The sequence below is a fragment of the Rhineura floridana genome, chromosome 3 (genome assembly GCF_030035675.1).
Source record: "Rhineura floridana isolate rRhiFlo1 chromosome 3, rRhiFlo1.hap2, whole genome shotgun sequence".
Taxonomy (NCBI): domain Eukaryota; kingdom Metazoa; phylum Chordata; class Lepidosauria; order Squamata; family Rhineuridae; genus Rhineura; species Rhineura floridana.
The window spans coordinates 61,171,090-61,191,621 of record NC_084482.1 but is presented as its reverse complement, the minus strand read 5'-3'; the positions used below and the strand labels follow the sequence as shown (position 1 = coordinate 61,191,621).

The 20,532-nt window shown below is 42.4% G+C and overlaps 1 protein-coding gene and 1 pseudogene across 8 annotated transcripts in view; both read right to left on the bottom strand.

Annotated features, from left to right (window-relative positions):
- Nucleotides 1-20,532, bottom strand: part of ITGB4 (integrin subunit beta 4) — a 99,726-nt gene that overhangs the window by 77,819 nt on the left and 1,375 nt on the right. The gene's annotated exons all lie outside the window — the stretch shown is intronic.
- On the bottom strand, nucleotides 1,451-2,096 carry LOC133381972 (lymphocyte cytosolic protein 2-like; annotated as a pseudogene).

Below are 20,532 nucleotides of genomic sequence, written 5' to 3'. Positions count from 1 at the left end.
GAGGAGCAAAGCAGACAGGACCTCCTCTCTTGGAGCCTGCACGCTCCTCATTTGTGCTAAGCCATGGTTTGGCTTAATGTTACATGCAAACCATGTCAATGTATACCTCTCAGATGCTGGGAACAAAAAACAGGAGAGGGTTGCTGACTTCATACCCTGCTTATGAGCTTCCAAGAAGCATCTAGTTGTCAACTTTAGGAAACAGGATGCTGGACTAGATTGATCTTTGGTCTGATCTAGTAAGACTCCTTATGTTTCCTGCTATAACTTTCATCTATGATCATTGCAGGTGTTCAGTAACCCAACATGGCTAAAGCGGGTTCAAAGAGAGCAAAAGAGCCTCTAGTGAAATCTGTCTGACTCACCCCTTTCTCATAGCTGATCATGTAAAAGAATAGCAGGGTTATTACCACTGGTATGTGGAGGGGTGTGGAGTCCATTATTCCCTGCTGCAAACACAAGTGACCTGGGAATGACCTGAGATAGTCAACAAGGGTGTGTGGCTGAAACACCATGGAATACCTTAACAATCTTGAGTCAACAACCGCAGATGTCTGCAAGTCAGTCTGTCTGCTGAAAAAGCAACATCTGAATTTTTTTACCAGCACAGATTATGCATATATCTGCCTAATTTGCATAATAAATCCCCCCCCAGCATTGCCCACTTGCAAATTCCTTTTCACGTGCCGTTTAGGCTAGATATTTGCTTTTATCTTTACCGGGGGGGGGGAAGTGTGGGAACTTCTGTTGGTGTGTATGGGGCAGCAGGACCACAGAATCATAAGGCCTGTTCACATGAAATCATAGGGTCCCATGTAATCACCTCAGGTTTGTGAGAAAGGTGGTCAGATTGGATAATCCACATATGTGCTGTATGGAAGAATGGCTAAGAGTTCTGCAATGGGGATTGTACTTTAAAAGGGTGCTAGAATGAGCGGTGGGTGATGTTATGTTATGGTTTATTTCTATGCCGCCTTATGGCCAAAAAGGCCTTCAAGGCAGCTCACAAAAATAAACACAAAAACAAAATACACATCAGAAAAGAACAATAAAATATACAAAAATTTAAATAACAAAACATTAACATTGTTAAAAAACCAACAGCAATATCTTTCAATAACAATCAGCACTTTCCTTGATGATGTTTACTAGTTCTTAGAACAATGTGTTATTTTCAGTTTATGTAACATGTATTTCAGACAATGGATGCCATACATACGTGAAACTGTTCCATGAAGCAATATACTGAAGAACTTTCATAAAGCATATGCTTAGTGAGCAGTAATACACTGAAGTTTTCACTTTGGGAACTGAAGGCAAAGAATGGTCTTGTGTTCTAACATGAAAATAAGAGTTTATCAAATCTAAATCAGTTGTTCTTCTGGCTTCATCTTTCAAAGATAAATAGGTGAAACTTGAACTGGTCCTCCACGAAATGTTCTTTTATCATTTAAAGAGATCCAGCAACATATGTCAACATGAACTGCTTTCTTGAACATCAATTCTTTCCATCTACCAGACGAAGAGGCATTCTTCTGAAGTAATCAATTATATCAGTAACTGAAGTAAAATCTTCATTTCCTTTCAGGCCAGTTCCCAAGAAGTACACTTTATCTTCTGTTTGATAACGTATCTGAATATTGTATACTTTGTCATTGTAAAGAACAATCAGGACAAGAGAGGTTTCTTGAGCTGTTTCTTACTAAAAAAGTGCCGTTTATGTTCCTAAGAGCAACTTCTGCTTCTGGCTGGGTGTTATCAGCAGCATACCATTTCTGATTTTAGGGTGGTGGTGGTTATTCTTGTGGCACTTGTCTCATCATTCTCACTTTTGGAAAACTGAATGATCTGTCTGCTAGGAATTGGTAATGGTGGTCTGCCGTTAGCGGGGCCTTTGGAAAAGGTTTTGAAGTTATCACTTGGCTGGAAATGTGGTGGTAGTGATCCACTTGATGAAACACTTTCTACACCAGATATCTTCTTGAATGGTAAAGGCTCTGTTTGGATTGTGGCTTAGGAGATCTGGAAGGAAATGTGTTAAAGAACTGCGAAGATGGCTGGGGAACTGGCCTTTGGGGAATGTCATTGTCTTCCATTTCTGGCTTCAGACTGATAAAATGAAGTAAGTTCATTTAATTAAATTCCCAGGGTTTTGGCTTTCTTCAGAACTGTGCTACAAATAAATTGATGACAGCAACAGCTTCTGGTATGAACCAAACGGTCTCTCTTCTTTCTTAGAAAACCTGTCAGCCAGTTAGTCAACTTCACCAATTCCTTTTTCTGACTATGCCTTCGGTTGCTAGGATCCCTATTACAGCAACAGCCCCACTCCAGAGTTAGGGCCTGTTTAAATTACTGAAAAATCTGCATCTGATGCTTTTTGCAGATCCTTTTAATTTGGACCGTTTACATGCCGTTTTAGCCAATGCTGCATGCATTCTACTGCTTTTGCCTTTAACTCTGGATTAAATGGATGCGACAAAACCCCAAAATTGCTTTTAAAATCCGCACCTGCTTCTACTGTGTATTACCTTTTAAGCGCCTTTTTTGGCTGCGCAGTTTCTTTGCCGTTAGATCCTCCTTTTTCTCCACCCCTTTAAGTGACTCTGGGCATCAATTTGTTTCCTGTGGTTGATGAAGCAACTTCTGGTCGCTCTTGCCTTCCTTTCTCCTGCTTTCTCCTGCTTCCCCCCAATACATTTCCTACCCCGCTACTTTAAACAAAATCACATTCCCCACCCCTTCATTGAGGGTAGCAGGGCTGGAGCTTGTAAAATTCCTTCCTCGGAGCTGTGGTTTTGGCGCTGTTGTTTATGTCTAGCAAGCATGTGTGTGTGTGTGAGAGAGAGAGTGTGTGTGAGAAAGTGTGTGTGTGGAGGACCTCTTCTGCCTCGTAGCATCCCTCCGCTCCCCCCCAAAGCTGGATCTCTCCTCCCCCCTTGGGCTGATGCATGCACCCTTTTCACAGCCACGGCGAGAGGAGGCTCGCAAAGGCGCCGCTGGGGTAATTTATAAGCGACCAAAAGCGCAGGGAAAAGGGGAGCTGCCTTGGTGTCTCATCCCAGCATCTGCTCCACTCACAGAGAGCGATAATATGAAACGATTAATGCTTCCTTTAGCAGCTGCTTTTAATGTCTCTCTAAAGATAATTGTTTGGGGTTTTTTATGTTTCCCAGAACGCATGCTGAGGCTTGTCCCGGGGTGTCAAAGGCACACCAATCTCATGCAGGGTCAGCCTAACAGCCACGGGTGGGAGCAATTCCCTTTCTTTTAAGCTCCTATTCCTTCATTTAGGGAAACACCACCCCTTCTCCGCCTCTGCAGTTAACATGCTAGTGTGCGGGCGCGGCAACAAGGAAATGCTGATAGCAATAAACACATACGTGTGTGAATTCTACAAAGAAAAACAGCCAATTTATTCGTAGCAAGGGCGGAAGTATGTGAACTGTCAAAATCAATCGCGATGGAAAAAGCAGCATTTTAATGTGGATCTTGGGTCCCATGTAAACAGGCCCTTAGTTAACCATGGGACAATCTTTGCCCACAGAAGGATTCCCAGTGATCAGGAACACTACCACAGATTGTTGAAGATGGCTTCTTATGTTTTAAGGAATTTTGTCACTGCTGGTTTTACAACTGCTGCTTTCAGTTCAATTGCTGCTAATGTTATTATTTTAAGTATTATTAAGTATTATTTTAAGTTCTGCTTTTGTTTTTAATTTCAGCTTTGTTGTTTTTATTGTTTCTGTTTTTATAAACTACTTCAGCTGAATTTCAGAAAAGCATCATCAGTCATTGTGAAACAAGTGATGGCACTTAATTACAAAGCAACTGAGATACCAATCAGTGCTAATACCAAGAATTTACTATACAGTAATGAAAATAGATGATGTGCTCCCTCCGGAACTCATATAACAATATTATACTCAAACTCTAAGCTCTGTAATGAATGTTGATGAAATATTTTGCTGACACTCCATAATGTTTTGTGAAAACCCCGTCTGTTCCTGCTCCTTCCATCACAGCTGCTACCACACGAAAGAGACACAGCTGGTAGATCTACTTGCAGCAGAGCTAAAAATCTCAGCTTCAAAGAAGATTCTCCTAGCTGGTTGTAACTAGTACTTCTTTGCTTCTCACATATCTATAAGGGCCAAATTATATAATCAACAGAATCATAACAAAGCTTTTTTGGGACTGTACTACCTCTGGCTACAGTTGGGGAGGGGTTGCATGTTTTAATGCTTCCCCACCAACCCACCAACCAACACAACTCTCTTCACATAGAAAAATAGCATGTCTAGAAAAATGCTAGAGGCAAACTCACCTGCTTGACATGCTATTTTTCTGCGGGCAAGGAGTTTCATCCACGAGGGCGTATTAAACCACACAAAACCTCTGCCAACAACCCAAAAAGGACAGCCCAATCCAAGAAAAAATATTACTTCTTGGTGCCACTGATAGTATCAGTTGGCTCCAGCTTGTGTTTAAGGAAGGTGTGTTGCAATCTAGCAGCTCAAGGCTTACAAAGGTTATTCCAGAAGAAGATTTATTTTTTAAGGAGCACAGTCTAAGGTCAAGTTATTATGCATATTTTATACATATCTTAGAATCGCTATTATGCATATCTTATCTTGCAGGGGCACAAAGTAATGTATTTTGACTTGATGTAGCAAGCCCAACATTTTATACAAACCTAATTTTAATGGCATCATTTAGGACACAGTGAAGCAAATTAACTTCAGTAACTTGAGCAAATGGAAAGCAAGCACAAAGGAGACAAATGATGCTCAAATCAGGAGTGACCTTTGCAGAGCAGCAGAAAAGGCTTCGCTGAATACACTTGGCATGTTTAATAGTTTCAATCTCCAGGCCTACCCAAGGAAGAAAGGAAACCCCAGAGCATAACACTGTGGGATTTATATTATAAAAACTATCAGTCAGGCCTGTGGATCAAACCCCTGCTAGTTCAAGGCAGGCATTTCTCTGCATGTGCGAATCACAGCCAAAACAAACACCTCCTTTTTCCTGAGTGTAGGGCCTACTGGACTAATCAGAGACTGAAAAGAAAAACAAGGTAAGTTTAAAAACAAACCCCTCCTGTCAGCCATTTCCTATTGTGCTAATAATTTCCAGAATGGCACCAAACAACAAAAGGATGCTGGGTGGGGCCATGGAAAATGCCAGGGTTCCATAGGAAGCCCTGCTTTGGGGGCTGCAGCAGGCTGTTGAATAGTAAGGCTCACGTTCTCATAGGCCTGTATCAAGGAAGCATCAATCTACACATTGTAACTCTGTGGGATAATGCTGGCTGTAAAATGTTGACACCATTAAAGCGTAGTCTCTTCCCCCCTCCCCGCACACATTTTGGCAAGCAGTGTTTATTTAATTATTTGATAATCTCAGCATGCTGCTGAAAGTTCCAAATAAGAAGTTGCTGCCTGCATAGAAAAAGAAAACACTGGAGGAACTCAAATCCGTGCAGATGCTCTTTTATGTGATTGTCGCACATGTGCACACACAGGACACCCAGCTCCCCTCATCAGCTGATCCATGCAGACAAGCTGAAGGGGGGAGTTGTTACACCTCCCCACTCATCAAATGATTAATCTGATGACCAGATTATTATTATTATTATTATTATTATTTTGCCACTGCCAAAATTGGTGGAGTCTTCCCCTCTTCCCAGAAAAAAATTGCTTGGGCACCATATTAGAGCCCTCGGCTAGGGATGAGCCACTACTCCTCTAGAGAGAGGATTGGTTATCCCCCTTGCATCAGTGCTGGGATCTTAGTGTTTGATCCTATATTGTGTTGCAGTCCAACACAAAATTGGTTTATTAGCATATGCATGTTATACTAATACATACACCTGAACTCATAGGCAAAGGTATGATCAGGTAGCAATTTCTGTTTTATCACAGTGATAACAGGAGACCTGAAAATAGTATCACTACAATCTGACCAAGTTGTATCTCACTGATTTCAGTGGAAGAATGAAAACGATCTCTGCTGCTGAAATCAAAGGGACGTCTGGAGAGCTAGGGAAGTGTGAAAAAGAGAGAAAGAACTATAATTCTAATTTATGCACCTCAGCAAGTCTGTTCTGTAATTAAAATGGTAAATCTCAAGATGTATGTATTATAGGCAGGAAATCTGCATAAAAGACAGCCACAACATTGCTTAAGTTCTCACTGACTCCTTTGCTGTCCATTGCAATTACAGCCTACTTCACTGCCCTAAGCATAAAGTGGTATTGATGGTGAAATTATTCACAACCACAACAGGGAAAAATACACCATGCTTCCGTGTCCTTACCATTCACATATTTTGTAATTTGGCAGTGTTTGAGTTTAGTTCTATTGACTGCAGTTGATTGTGGGAGCTCTCAGGAGATTTAGATGAAAAGTTTTCAGCTAATTCCTTTCTTCTCACCTCTCCCAGAATGCAGGCATCATTTCTCACCAATTTACCCTCAAATATTGTGTCATGCTGTGTAATGCTTAATTTTAACTTGTAGGGAGGAATCAGTGATGGTGAAAAGAGCCTGAGTTCCCAGCACCCTTTGATTATTTTTAAAACTATCTTCTCTGCCCTCATTAATTTTCTTGCCAACATGTTTCATATGTAATCTCTCCCACTGTCTGGATCCTGCCAGTACCAGTGAGATTTTCTTGATAGAAGGTAATTGCCCTACAGGTAATGAACTCTTCAGTGCACAACACTGAGAAATCATTAAATTGCCACTATGTTGAGCAGGGCCGGCACCAGGCATGTGCTACCTACCTCTCCCGCTACGGTGAATGCTGGCCACACTGTGTGCGCATGCCTACCATCAACCAAGATAGTGGTGGTGGGCTTTCCTAAGGGGCTGATGCCTCCACCATCATCTTGGTTGATGGCACGCAGGCCTGCGTGGTTGTATGGGGGGTGCCTGGGAACTCCCTGTAAGCCGTTGCTGCTGCAGATCACAGAACAGGAGTGCTACCCTTCCATCCTAAGGAGGGGCCCCTCTGGGCCCCAGGGGTTCTTGGCCAGGGCCCAACCTGGCCGCCCTCTAGCTTACCATATATCAAGGGTCCATTTTGCACTGACTGGCGGTGGCTCTCTCATGGCTCTCCATTCCCCACCCCACAGCCCTGCTCTTCTTTAATTGTTTTAATTGAGATGTCAAGAATTGAACCTGGGAATATGCAACACATGTCCATTACCATCATTGCTACTGAGCAGAGTTGCATGTAAACCAGAAAAACTTTAAGGAGGGTTAAGCTGAGCTAGCATTCAATTCTCTGGTGCACGTGTCTGTTATTTCAGTTTGAAGCTTGGAGGAAGCTAGGCTTAGCCCAAAGCTAAGGGATACGTACTGTGGAATTATATCTGTCTTCACCCTCACTCTCTTCCCAAACAATGGTCTCTAATGCTGTAAGTTTCCACTCACACCACATATGATTGAAAATGATATATATAGAAAACAGCTGTATTTTATTTCTACAAATCTATGCTATCCATACATTTTAAATAACTTCTGGAGGCTTTCTCTATCTTATTATGTGTTTTTCAAAACCTTCAACATTAAATCGATGCAGCCGAATTATAATCTTGAGCCAATTTCAGCTTGCTTCAGCAAAGGTAAGAAAAACTGAGAAATGAAAGGTCCTGCACAAATGCCTGGGAGAGCCCTCACCTCTGTTTATTTAAAATATTTCATAACAGCCCATTAGAATATTTCAGAGCTGTATGCAAAAGTGTGAAAACAATTCACACAACATATTAATGCAAGATTAAAAGGATAGACAACAAAATAAAATCAGGCTAAAAATGTTAAACTGAGGAACAAAGTTCCATCTGCAAGGCCTGGACAAAAAGGAAGGTTTTAAATCTGGTGCTGAAAATATTGTAATGCTGTTGTCAGATGTAAGCAGTGTTTTGGCTCTGAGCCTCATGCTCTACCTTCAAAGCCCTAGGCATCAGCTCTCTATAACGCCTCTCAGATAACGTCCCTATGATGTCTCTCCCCTCATTGTCTGAACATTATGGCTGCTTTGGGAAAATGGGAAAAAAACACTTAAATGTACTTATGACCCAGCAAAATAATCCGCTTAGCTACGGGCAGGCTGAGAACTTTGCAGTACTAGGGGATTCAAGAGGGCCAATCTATAACATTTTGCTGCCTGAGGCGGCATACATTTACATCATACTTGGTCCAGAAGCATCACGTGGTGCAAAATGGTCCGGCTAGACTGTTGATGGGGACAAACAACTGCCAGTGCATAACTCCAGTGCTTAAAAGCTTGCACTGGCTGTCCATTTGCTACTGGGCCAGGTTCAAGATTCTGGTGTTAATTTACAAGGCCCTTAAGAACTTGGATCCAGGATATCGTAAGGACCACCTGACCACTTTCATCCCAGCTGGATCACTGAGATCTTTGGGGGAGTCTCTGTTGGTAGTCCCTGATGCTCAGAAGGACGGCTCATAACTCTAGAAACTGTGCATTCAGTGTTGTGGTCCCAAACCTGGAGAACTCCCTCCCAACTGAGATTAGACAGGCACCCTCCTTGCTGAACTTTAGGAACATGATTAAGATACATCTAATGATAAATTTTTATTTTATTTTCTGTATGGTTTATTTTCGTGTACATCACTTAGAAATGCTAATGATTAAGCAGTATATAACTGTCTTAAATAAATAAATACTTGAGGCTGATCAGGTTACTTTGGCACCTGAGGTGGAAAATTCCACAAGCACCTTTCCCTGGATGTAAAAGTACAATTCTATTAAATAACTTAACAATTTGCTGCCTTTTCATGGCACTCCAAATCAGGAGACTAAGGTGATCACCTCACTCTGCGTAATGGTGGATTCAAAAGTGCAAGGGGTTACACAGTAACTGGGCACAAGTCTGCCTCTAGCACAAGAAACTTTCCATGAGGCAAGAATTTTGGATACATCATGACTGTGCACACACTATACATTTAAATCATATTTAAAGAACATTGTTTCCCACAGAGAATCCTGGGAACTGTAGTTTACCCCTCCTGAGCTACAATTCCCAGCATCCTTAATAAACTACAGTTCCTAGGATTCTTTGGGGAGGTAACATGCTGGTTTCTCTAAAACACGTTTTTACAGAGTTGTTTTTTTAAAAAAAGTTAGCAATGAGGTGGCAATAGGAGGAGCACTTCCCAAGTAGTGCTTGACATGTGCATTGTGTGCAGTCGGGGTGGCCCAAGGTAGTTTGCTACTTGAGGTGAAGGAGAAGTTGCCCCCTGCTCCATGCAAATAAGCCAGCTGGACTGGCAGTTGAATCTTACTTCAACACTGGCAACTGACAGGGTCCTTCGCCACACCGGAGGGCAGCAGACTAGGAGGCATGGGATAAGCCACATAGCACACCGAGTGCTGTCCTTTAACACCTTGCCACTGCTCCCTGCCCCCTCAGCATCTACTGCCTGAGGTGACTGCCTCACTGTGCCTAATGGTAGGGCCGGTTGTATACAGTTTTCCCAGAACAGTTTTCTAAGCCTAAGACTATTTTATCAGCTCTGGGACACTAATAAAGAAAGCCTGTACTCAGTGTGCAAATCCAATGTCACCTCGGAGATATTTCCCCACTGCTGGAGAAGGAGGGAAAGGTGGGTGGAAGAAAGAAGGTGGAGGAGGTTGGAGTTGGCATGGAGCATAGCGGAAGGAGGAGGTTAACTAAGTTTGGGGGAGCAACTCAGGGCATTCTTGAGGCTCCAGGGATATTAATATGCCTAGAAACTGCAAAGGAATGAAGATGTCCTGGATTGTTCAGGGCAAAGAGAGGAAGCAACAGTTAGAGGAGAGAATGGTTATTGAATGCCTTGGCTATCTGCCAATTTGCACAAAGTTTGTATATATAAATGGTTTCAGGGAATGTAAGTGAACAGCATAGCTGAATAAATGTTTGTACTGCCATGCAACAGAATTGTTGCAAGCTTGAGTGTGTGGTGTGTAACAATCTCTCCTTCTTAAGCTGTACATTCTTCAGGACAATGGCTCTCTGTAAGATTACCTTGAGGGGTAATATTTATATACAGTACTTTGTGTGGCATTCACCACATCATGTTCCAGTGCTAATCATAGTGATGGCTTAAATGTCATTCCACTGAGTAAAATCCAAAACCAGCCCATACAATGGCATATGAAGGCATTGCCCCTCAACGGCAGATGCCTGTAATATTGGGTTATGTAACTGAGAGCTGTGTTTTCCAGTAATCTGCTCAGGGTGCCTTCAGACTGTCACTTTCTTGCAGGAGGGATTCAAGTGCATACCATAAATTTAGGTTTGTGCAGTTAAAATAGGTTAAAGTGCTCTGTCGCCCTAGCACAATAAATTCACTTTAAAAAAGAAACAGACTTTGTGGTTTGGAAAGTCAAGGGGAAATGCATTGTGAAGTGTGAGATGAATGAATGAATGATTAATGGGAAGATGTGTGAACACTCCGCAAGCAAATCAGGATGAATGCAGGATATATGCGCTGTAGGTGGGGCTGCCTTTGAAGACAGTTCAGAAACTGCAGCTTGTACAAAATGCAGCGGCCAGATTGGTAACAGGGACCAGACAGTTCGAACATATAACACCGATTCTGGCCCACTTGCATTGGCTGCCTATATGTTTCCGAGCCCGATTCAAGGTGCTGGTTTTAACCTATAAAGCCTTACACGGCTTGGGACCACAATACCTGACAAAACACCTCTCCCGACATGAACCCACCCGCACACTACGCTTAACATCAAAGGCCCTCCATCGGGTGCCTATTCCAAGGGAAGCTTGGAGGATGGCAACAAGGGAAAGGGCCTTTTCAGTGGCCCATAATTCCCCAAATTATGGAATGGTCTCCCTGATGAAGTTCGCCTGGCACCAACATTGTTATCTTTTCGGCACCAGATCAAGACTTTCCTTTTCTCCCAGGCATTCTAACAGCATGTGCTGAGCTCTGACCCCAGGTCTTTTACCTGGTTTTATCTGTGCTTCATGGTTTTAAACTTTGTATGGTTTTTTAAAAATTGTATATTTGTTTTTAATGTTCAATGTTTTTAATTTTTGTAAACCACCCAGAGAGCTTTGGCCATGGGGCGGTATCTAAATGTAATAAATAAATAAATAAATATGCTCATTGTCTTATAACCACCCGATAAACAAAACAGAACAAATGCTCGATAAAGACTGAACATAGTAGAACCACCACATAACCTTTATGCAAGCAAATCAGGATAATTGCTGAATGAACAAGTAATCTGGAGGAGCCCTTAATTGTGCATTGGTGTCCATCTGACATTGGAGCAGCAGAGAGTCATGTACAAGTCCACACACAGCCGCAGGCTTTGTACAGTCTGATACTTTTCAGAAACTTGAATGCTATATAAAAGAATTATCATTGTGTGTGAGTATGCATGCTTTTTTGGGTCTCGCTATGATCTCTGGATCTACATATTTTGCAGGGTTTTGTAGCACTTCCATTGTTTGTACACAGTCTGACCAAACCTGCACAGTAATTTCACATACTAATGAATTATGAATAATGTTTTGTCAGGCTGTAGATTTGTTCTAAAGACTGGATAAGAAGAAAACTCTCAGACTTGTTACAGGAAATTGCTTGCCACTACCATAGTACACATGCTTGTAAGGTCAGATGGATACTACCAAGTTTTTTCCCCTCATCAACATAAGCTTTGGCTACTTGCTTGCAATTGATCAGCAGCTTTAAAATCTTGACATTCCTTACCTTATATTACAGGCAGAATTAACACATGACAAAGAACTCATTCTTTTTACTTAATATAAACCATCAGTCGCCAAACCATAGAGGCCTTTCCTGATGCCCTCAGTGCCCATTTGCCCTGCCCTTCTCCCCACTGAAATTAGCCTTTTTATTTATTTATTTATATCCCACCCTTCCTCCCAGTAGGAGCCCAGGGCGGCAAACAGAAACGCTAAAAACACTTTAAAACATCATAAAAGACCTTAAAATACATTAAAACAAAACAATGTTAATTTTTTAAAAAAAAGCTTTAAAAACATCTTTAAAAACAAAAAAAAGGTTAAAAACATATTATTAAAGAAAACATATTAAAAGCAATTCTAACACAGACACAGACTGGGATAAGTCACAAAAGGCTTATTGCAAGAGGAAAGTCTTCAAAAGGTGCCGAAAAGATAGCAGAGATGGCGCCTGCCTAATATTCAAGGGGAGGGAATTCCACAGGGTAGGTGCCGCCACACTAAAGGTCCGTTTCCTATATTGTGCAGAACGAACCTGCAGGCCCTCACCTGCAGAGCACAGTGATCGTGGTCCCAAGCTGTACAGGGCTTTGTACACCAAAACTAGAACCTTGAACTTGGCCCGGTAGCAAATGGGCAGCCTTGAAAGAAGCCTTCTATTACAGCCAATATAAGGTTTCGTTGAAGCATAATTATGGCATGAGACAGAAGGCAATTCCAAGGGTGGGTATATCTGGGGAGGGGAAAATTAATTTGTGTATGTGGTGCCCACAGCAGTTTCTCCAGTTCCCCCACTCCTGGCTGAACCATTTGTTTTTGTTTGTTTGTTTGTTTTAAGGACACTATGAAAAGGTTTGGGAGCCCCTGCCCCACCCGACCGCACTGGGCCATTATAAGAAAGTGAGATTAGAGAACAATGAAATACCAGAAATGTAGCTTTTCCTAACAACTTTCACTGTTCCAGGAGATCAGGGTGAAACATTTGCAAGAGTCCAAAGTACAGGTTGCTTCCTGTCGGCACTCTTTCTGTAGTTGAAGAAAGAACACCACTGCCTAGGAGGCAGTGACCGTAACTCAGTAGCAGAGCACATTCTTTGTATGCAGAGTCCCAAATTCAGTCCCTGGCATCTCCAGATAGGGCTTGGAAAGACTCCTGAGTGAAACCCTGGAGAGAGCTGCCTCTATTTAGGGTATACAGTACTGAGCTGGTTGGACCAGTGTTGTCTAAAAAGGCAGCTTCATATTATGCTGTGCTATGCTCAAGTGAGAAAGTGTTTATATGCAGATGTCTGTGACATCATTAGATAAAAATTCTGTGAAATTAATGTTTCAGTCCCTGGCCATGCTAATGTTTGTTGTTTGGGGACAGAGTACAGGGCCTTCTGTGACAGCATCCTGACTGTGGAACTCCATCCCCTTGGAACTCTGTCTGTCCTTGCTTTTAACGGTCAAGCGTCAGTTGAAGAACTACTTGTTTCCCCAAGCTTTTGAGGGATGATGGCGTTTAGTACCCAACTGTATATTGGGGATTCTGAGATTCCATTATGTAGCTCACTGGAGGCTTCTCTAAAGCAGGGGTCTCAAGCTGCAGTCTGTGGACCACTTGCAGTCCCCAGCTTTGTTCAGGTGGTCTGTGATGCATCTGTGGATTTATGGTTGGAGACGGCCCATCCGTCGCATTAAATATTCATATTGATTTTTAATTGTATTTTTATTTCTTCTTTGCTTATTGTATTGCAATTTGAATTCCATGGAATACAATATGTACAATATATAAGAAATAGAAGAAGCAGTAAAAATACAATTAAAATCATACAGCATCTAGCATGGAGCATTGCAACTGCTACAACAGGCAGAAAAATAATTCAGTGGTCCGCCAACACCATCAGCAATTTTAAAGTGGTCTATGGCCAGGAGAAAGTTTGAGAACCGCTGTTCTGAGGTATTTTTATATATGTATTTTAATTGATTATGTATAGTTGTTTTAATATTATTGTAAATCACCGTGAGCTCCATGTGGTGGAAGAGTGATTTAAAAATGCAACCAACAAATGAATATAAACATTACTATTTCTGTGTAACCTGTGCTGTGTGACACAAGGCTCTAAGACACTGAGTGGAAAGGGAACTTAAAGTCAGAGGGAAAAGAAATAAAGAGTGCCTTCTCCTGTCTCCCCACCCCCATGCTTGTTCATGCAGGAGGGTCTTTTCCAGTCTCTTCATCCAGGGTGTTTAGGCTTTTGTCTCTTGATGACAGCCCTTAAATGTACATTTTACTGGAAGATGAACTCTTCCTTGTGCTCTGCAGCCAGTGCTACAACAAGCAAATGATACAACAGCTCTTTTGTTATACCCAAATCCCAGAAGATATGAAAGGGCTCAGTGTGTTTGCACCCCTCCTCTCCCCTCCCCTCTCTGTCTGTCTTTGGGCTGCTTCTGTCTCTGTGGTGGCTTTGTTAGGCTGCTGGACAACAATAGTTTTTGCACACACCTCCCCCAAATTCTGTTTTCTCAAGGGCCACACATCTCTCTCTTCATCCCTGACAGCTCAGGTAGAGAGCAGAGTGTCGACAGAATTCAAGCTCTCTAAACACTTTGGTCTGTAGAAAGGGCAGTGGTCTGACAACTGGATGCTGTTTCTTGAGTCTTGATATAATGCTCACAATCTTCTTCCTAACTCTGTCAGTTTCAGACAACAAAATCTTGTGGATGGAAAGGCAATACATCTCAGTAAATAAGTAAAAAATTACAAGGGCGAAATAGATAAGATTCCCCTCCCCCTTTGATAGTTGGTGGAAGAATAAGCAAGCTTTCAGGGTTAAAGAAAGCTGTTTCTCAAGTAGAATGCAAAGGCAGATGTTTTGTGATGTGGAAGATTGCATGTTAACACCAACAGACATTGGGCCAATAAAAGGCATCAGCATGCGTATTTGGCTTTCCCTCTCTGAAACCAAAACAGTAGCACTTACCTATGCACATCTTGGGAAATGTATCCAACCCTGTGGCATCACTTGAACATAGAAGGAGCCAAACATTGTGGCCAGTTATTGCCCCCATGCCACCCACTTCCCTGACTTTAACTTCTCCCCCCCAAATGATATGAGCTTTAGAGTGTGTGTATGTGTGTTGTGTGTGTGTGTGTGTTGTGTGTGTGTGTGTGTGTGTGTGTGTGTGTGTGTGTGTGTGTGTGTGTGAGGTAGGCGTGTTATGGGTGAGGTATCATTTCATCATGGATTTTCCACATCTAGCTCATTCCTGAGTTGTTCACCTTTCTGCATGAGCTTTCTCCAGGTGGTGGCCACTGGGCTGAATCTTTATGAACCTGTATGGGTTGATCCAGTTGCATTTTTGTTCTTTGCAAAATTTGAAATGTTTGTTCCAATTTGTTTTGCAGACAACAGTGGAGGAAATGCTCAGGTATTTGTAGGACCCTGGGGAATGAAGAGGATGGTGGGGGATGAAATGTGGGGCTAGGATAATGGAATGGGGCTTATCTAGAGGGACAGGAAACTGTGGTGAGTGTAGTTGTCTTGTCATCTATCCATAAAAAGCCTTGCCAAAGGCTGAGTTGTTTTCTAAGCCTTGAGCAGAAACTGCCTACACATTCTCTGGCTGTGTTCTTCAACCTTTATGCCTTTAATTTCGCACAGCCAATTCTGCACACACAGATACCATACAAAACAGAGAAACAGAGAGAGAGACAGCCTGTTCCCCCCCCCCTCACCTTCCCGCCTTGCACAAATCCACTTTGGACATGCCAGTGGAAGCGCAATAGGCAGAAGGTAGATGCATTTGCTCATCTATTTGACACTTTTTAAATAACCTTTGAAGACCAAACACCTCTGTAGAGAGCATAAAATGTAAGCATCATAGCAAAGGTGAGAAAAAGGGCAGAGCTTGATTCAGAGGACAAGAGGAATGTTAACCAGCAGGAGGAAGTCTTGCAGCGGAGTGGGGGGGTGGGGGTGGGAGAGAGAAGTTATAACGACCCAGAAAAGGCTTTGTAGAAGAAATCAGCTTAAAGCTTGAAAGATAGAGACAGAAGGATTGTTGCAGGATCCAGAGAGCAAAGCAGAAGGCATGAATGAAAGGAGGAGTGGAGGTGGGAACAGAGCCAAAAGCAGAGCATAAGAGCTTGGAACTAGTTCTCTTTTCTTTTTTTAAAAAAACTGAGGCAACTTGGAAAGTTGGAATACAGTAGGAACCACAGGATTCTATCTTAGATAGCCCAAATGGTATATTGCATAATTTGTGGCAGGGTCATTATGAATAAGCTGGTTCCTGGTTATTACCTCCCCGCAAGATTAAAGGGGGGGGGAGGCCTCTCATTAATGACATAAAATCTTTACAAACTTAGTTCCTCACCACACAAAAATGTGTTGTTTGACTACAGTAGAAGCTCAGCCCTTACTCAGCATCCCCTTAAAAAGGCAGTGGAGATCCTGTGGCCATCTGGACTCCAACTCCCATCAGTCCCAGTCAGCATGGACAGTGGTCAGGGACGATACAAGCTGCAGTCAAACAGAGTCGGAGGGACACAGGTTCCACAAGCTACAAGTGGCAGATGGAGCATGCAGGAAGTGGAAGAGGGCCTGAATTTTCAGATAACAGATGCAATTTGCAGATTATCGACTTGGTCCTGGTATAAGCCTTCAGGTTTCCTGTAGGGCTAGGCAGAGAACATTACTGCTGAGGAATGGTTGATTATCTTCGTATTTATTTTTATGGAAACATGCTCCTTTACAGAATAAAAACAAAAAGACAGCCCCCTGCCCTGAAGAGCTTACAACACTGGAGAGGCAACAAAGGGAGGGGATAAAGATGGAGGCAAGGACAGTAGGGAAAGAACACGCATTCAGTTCAGTTACACATACTTAGGCATCTTTTCAGTAACTTCACATCATACACATTAACCCAAAATGCCACATTTCTCAAATAGATCTGTCCTGAACAAATGGAAAACCATTCCTGGCCATCATCACACCATTCATCACTCGCTAACCATCATTTGCATATATTGCAAAGCAGACGTATCAGAATGACCCTAACTCAAAACTCAGGGTTCAGTTGGCTTCATCTGTACACATAAAAAGAGCTTCATCTACTGTACTAAAGTCAAACCATACCAGCTACAGTCAGTAAGGAAAACAGCCGATGGAGGAAACCAGAGGTGTCCAATACTTAAGGAGTGTCAATTATTCCAGGAAACCAATTCTGATTTCCATTTGGCAGAAGTTAAAATCTTAACCTATATTTGTAAAATAGTTTGAACTGACACTAAAGAAGCAGCATAAGCTTTTGTCAATAGAGTAGATACATGCCAAACAGTCTCCCCCAACTTCCAACTTGGTGCCCTCCAGTTGCTTTGGACTACAACTCCCATCATCCCTGACCATTGGCTGTGCTGGCTGGGGCTGATGGGAATTCTAGGCTCCAGTGTTAGGTATAATGTAAGCACACAATAGTAATTAGTACGCATAATGAGAGAATAGGTACAGTTAATAGATATGATACTACCACCCTCTGCCATCCTTCTCAATGGGGCTGCATGGCAGGAGGATGTTGGCACATCCCAGGGAGTTCCTTGCAGGGAAAAGTGCCCCCATGCAAGGAACTCTGTACAAACATTCATTTATACCCCCACCCGAAACAGAACTACAACAGCATTAGCTGTATTGCGCCAGAGCATTGTATACATTTGAAGCACTGAGGAAATAGCATAGGCCAGGAATGAGACAAGTAGTCTTTGATGCAAGTGATAAAAGCTCCTTGTGCACTGAAAATACATTAATCTGGAGCAAATGATCAAGGGGATGGAGCGACTCCCTTACGAGGAAAGGTTGCAGTATTTGGGGCTTTTTAGTTTAGAGAAAAGGCGGGTCAGAGGAGACATGATAGAAGTGTATAAAATTATGCATGGCATTGAGAAAGTGGATAGAGAAAAGTTCTTCTCCCTCTCTCATAATACTAGAACTCGTGGACATTCAAAGAAGCTGAATGTTGGAAGATTCAGGACAGACAAAAGGAAGTACTTCTTTACTCAGCGCATAGTTAAACTATGGAATTTGTTCCCACAAGATGCAGTAATGGCCACCAGCTTGGACGGCTTTAAAAGAAGATTAGACAAATTCATGGAGGACAGGGCTATCAATGGCTACTAGCCATGATGGCTGTGCTGTGCCACCCTAGTCAGAGGCAGCATGCTTCTGAAAACCAGTTGCCGGAAGCCTCAGGAGGGGAGAGTGTTCTTGCACTCGGGTCCTGCTTGCGGGCTTCCCCCAGACACCTGGTTGGCCACTGTGAGAACAGGATGCTGGACTAGATGGGCCACTGGCCTGATCCAGCAGGCTCTTCTTATGTTCTTGTGTTCTAAATCTCTGTCTTCTGTTTCCATTGTTAGGGTTCTGCTAGGTACACACTGTCTATTATTTTGAGCTGTTGCAATCTTTTTACTAAATTCCTGTTCCTTCTCCATGGCTCAATCTCTTTCAGGAGGAATTCTGTGCTTCAGCCTCGCCCCATCAGTTAGCTACACATGGCACATTTGGCAAAGCCCAGCATGCTTGAGGAAGCATGAACAGGCAGTGCCTTATACTGCCAACAATGGATGGCAGGAAATCGTGATAAAAAGGGAAACCAACTTCCTGCACAATGAGGGATACTTAATAGGCAAACCTCTTTCTTTTTACATCTATAATAGACACAACAGAAAACCTGAACACCTGAGGGTTTAGTTCTACATAACTCTATTATCTTTGTTCCTTTTCCACAGTGACCATTTTATTTCCTTGGCGCATGCCCTGCCCTGTAGCACCAGTACATGCAAGATTCCATTGAATGTTCTGTCCATCTGATAGCTCCCATGACTAGCCTTCCTATCATAAATGAAGTCAACGAGTACACATTGGTTTGAAAGCATTTTGCAGTGGTGTATATATGTTTGGTTGTGGGCACACAGGGTCCCATATCAGGGGACATGCTGCATTAGCAGCCAAAACTGACCTATGGCTAACGTACTGAGGGAGGTGTTGGGATTTAGTCCTGCCTGGAATGTAGCTGCCATTTAGGGAGAGGAGAAGGCTGTTCTCTCATCTCTTGTATTCCTAAAACTCTGCTGTTAAAAACTAAATGGGCTACAGTAGATAATATGCATAGAATTTTAGCATGTGTTTTTAAATTGTTTTAAATGTTTAAATTGTGTTTTAAATTGTTTTTAAAAGATGTGTTTTAAATTTGTATATGTGTTTTTAGGTACTGTAAACCGCCCAGAGAGCTTCGGCTATGGGGCGGTATATAAATAAATAAATAAATAGAAAAGGCACAAATGCTTTGCTTCAGTAAAAATAAAATAGTGCTTATTTGCCTTTAACAAAAATCAAAATCTAACACAGTAACCAGGAGCAAGCATTTGAACCTGGTTGGACTATTACCTGCACTCTCTGGAGATCTAAAATGGTTCTCCAGCCTGGAAGCCAGACTCCCTAGTCCTAAAATGTTGTGGCTGGCCCAGTGGCAAAGGAGAAGGCATTCTGGAGCAGACTTGTTCTCTGTTGCTCCAGAAGGCAGGACTAAAACAAACAGTTGGAAACGGCAGGGAAGCAGATTTTGGCTAAACGTTGGGGGACGTTTCCTAATGGTAAGAGCAGTCTGCCTCATGAGGTGGTGGCCCCTCCTTCACTGGAGGTATTTAAGCAGAGGGTGGATGCCCATCTGTCAGGGACACTGCGATTCATTGCAGATCCTGCATTAAGGCAGAGGGTTGGACTGGATGACCTCCAGAATCCCTTCCAAGTCTATGATTCTGTGCACATGCTCAGAGGCACTCTTTGTATTGCTGCTTTACATGTGCCAGTGCTGAGCCTTAGCACTGAACAAAAGTCAATGGGACTGAGCTTCAGTGAAGCATGGACAAACCTTTGAATTATGCTTTCTGTAATCCATTTTCTGACATCCACTCTCCTATTTTGTCACCCACCCACCACATATAATCTCTTTTCCCTTGTCATTCTATCACACTTGCTACTTGTCCTGTGTTAAACTATATCCCACATTCAGACAGTCCTTCTTAAAACCTTCTCATACACATTGCTTGCCTGCCTTACTCCATCTCTCATTTGCCTGCCTTTGTTAGACACGCTACATCGACATTTGTAATCAGGACAAATATTTCATTTTCAATTAAGTAGCATTCCCATCACATCACAACACAGTTTAAACATTCTGAAATATTAACTCCTATGTAGATAGGAAGCTTGAGTATGTGTTCTATCATCCTAAATTTGATAAATGATTGATTTTAAAAAAACACGGCTTCCATCTTTCAGGAGAGTCCCCATGCCCTTAGAAGTGCTCCTGTGCTTTTAACAAATTTAATAGTTGCATGACAGGTAATTCAATCACTGCACTGTCATGCTAGGATATGCTCCACCAACTGAATGCCTGCCTGCTGTGCAAAAGCATAGGATGCTTGCCAGAAAAAAATGTTAACCCTCTCTTCCAGGAACATGTCTCCTTTCTCTGGTGGAGTGTAGGAAAACAGCAGATCTTTGGAGACTCTAGAAATTGTCCATGATTTCATAATGCAAGTTGCATACCAGTACTGGTAGCGTGTGTGAATGAATTACAGATACAGTACAGCTTTTTGTTCGGTTGCTTGTTTAAACAGACAAATCTCCAGGAAGAAGGACAACATTTGCCCAACTCTGCAACATCAAACTGGCCGATCAAGAACTTGTGCCAGGTTCAAGCAGCTCAAAGAGGAGAGAAAGCACATTACAATGTTCA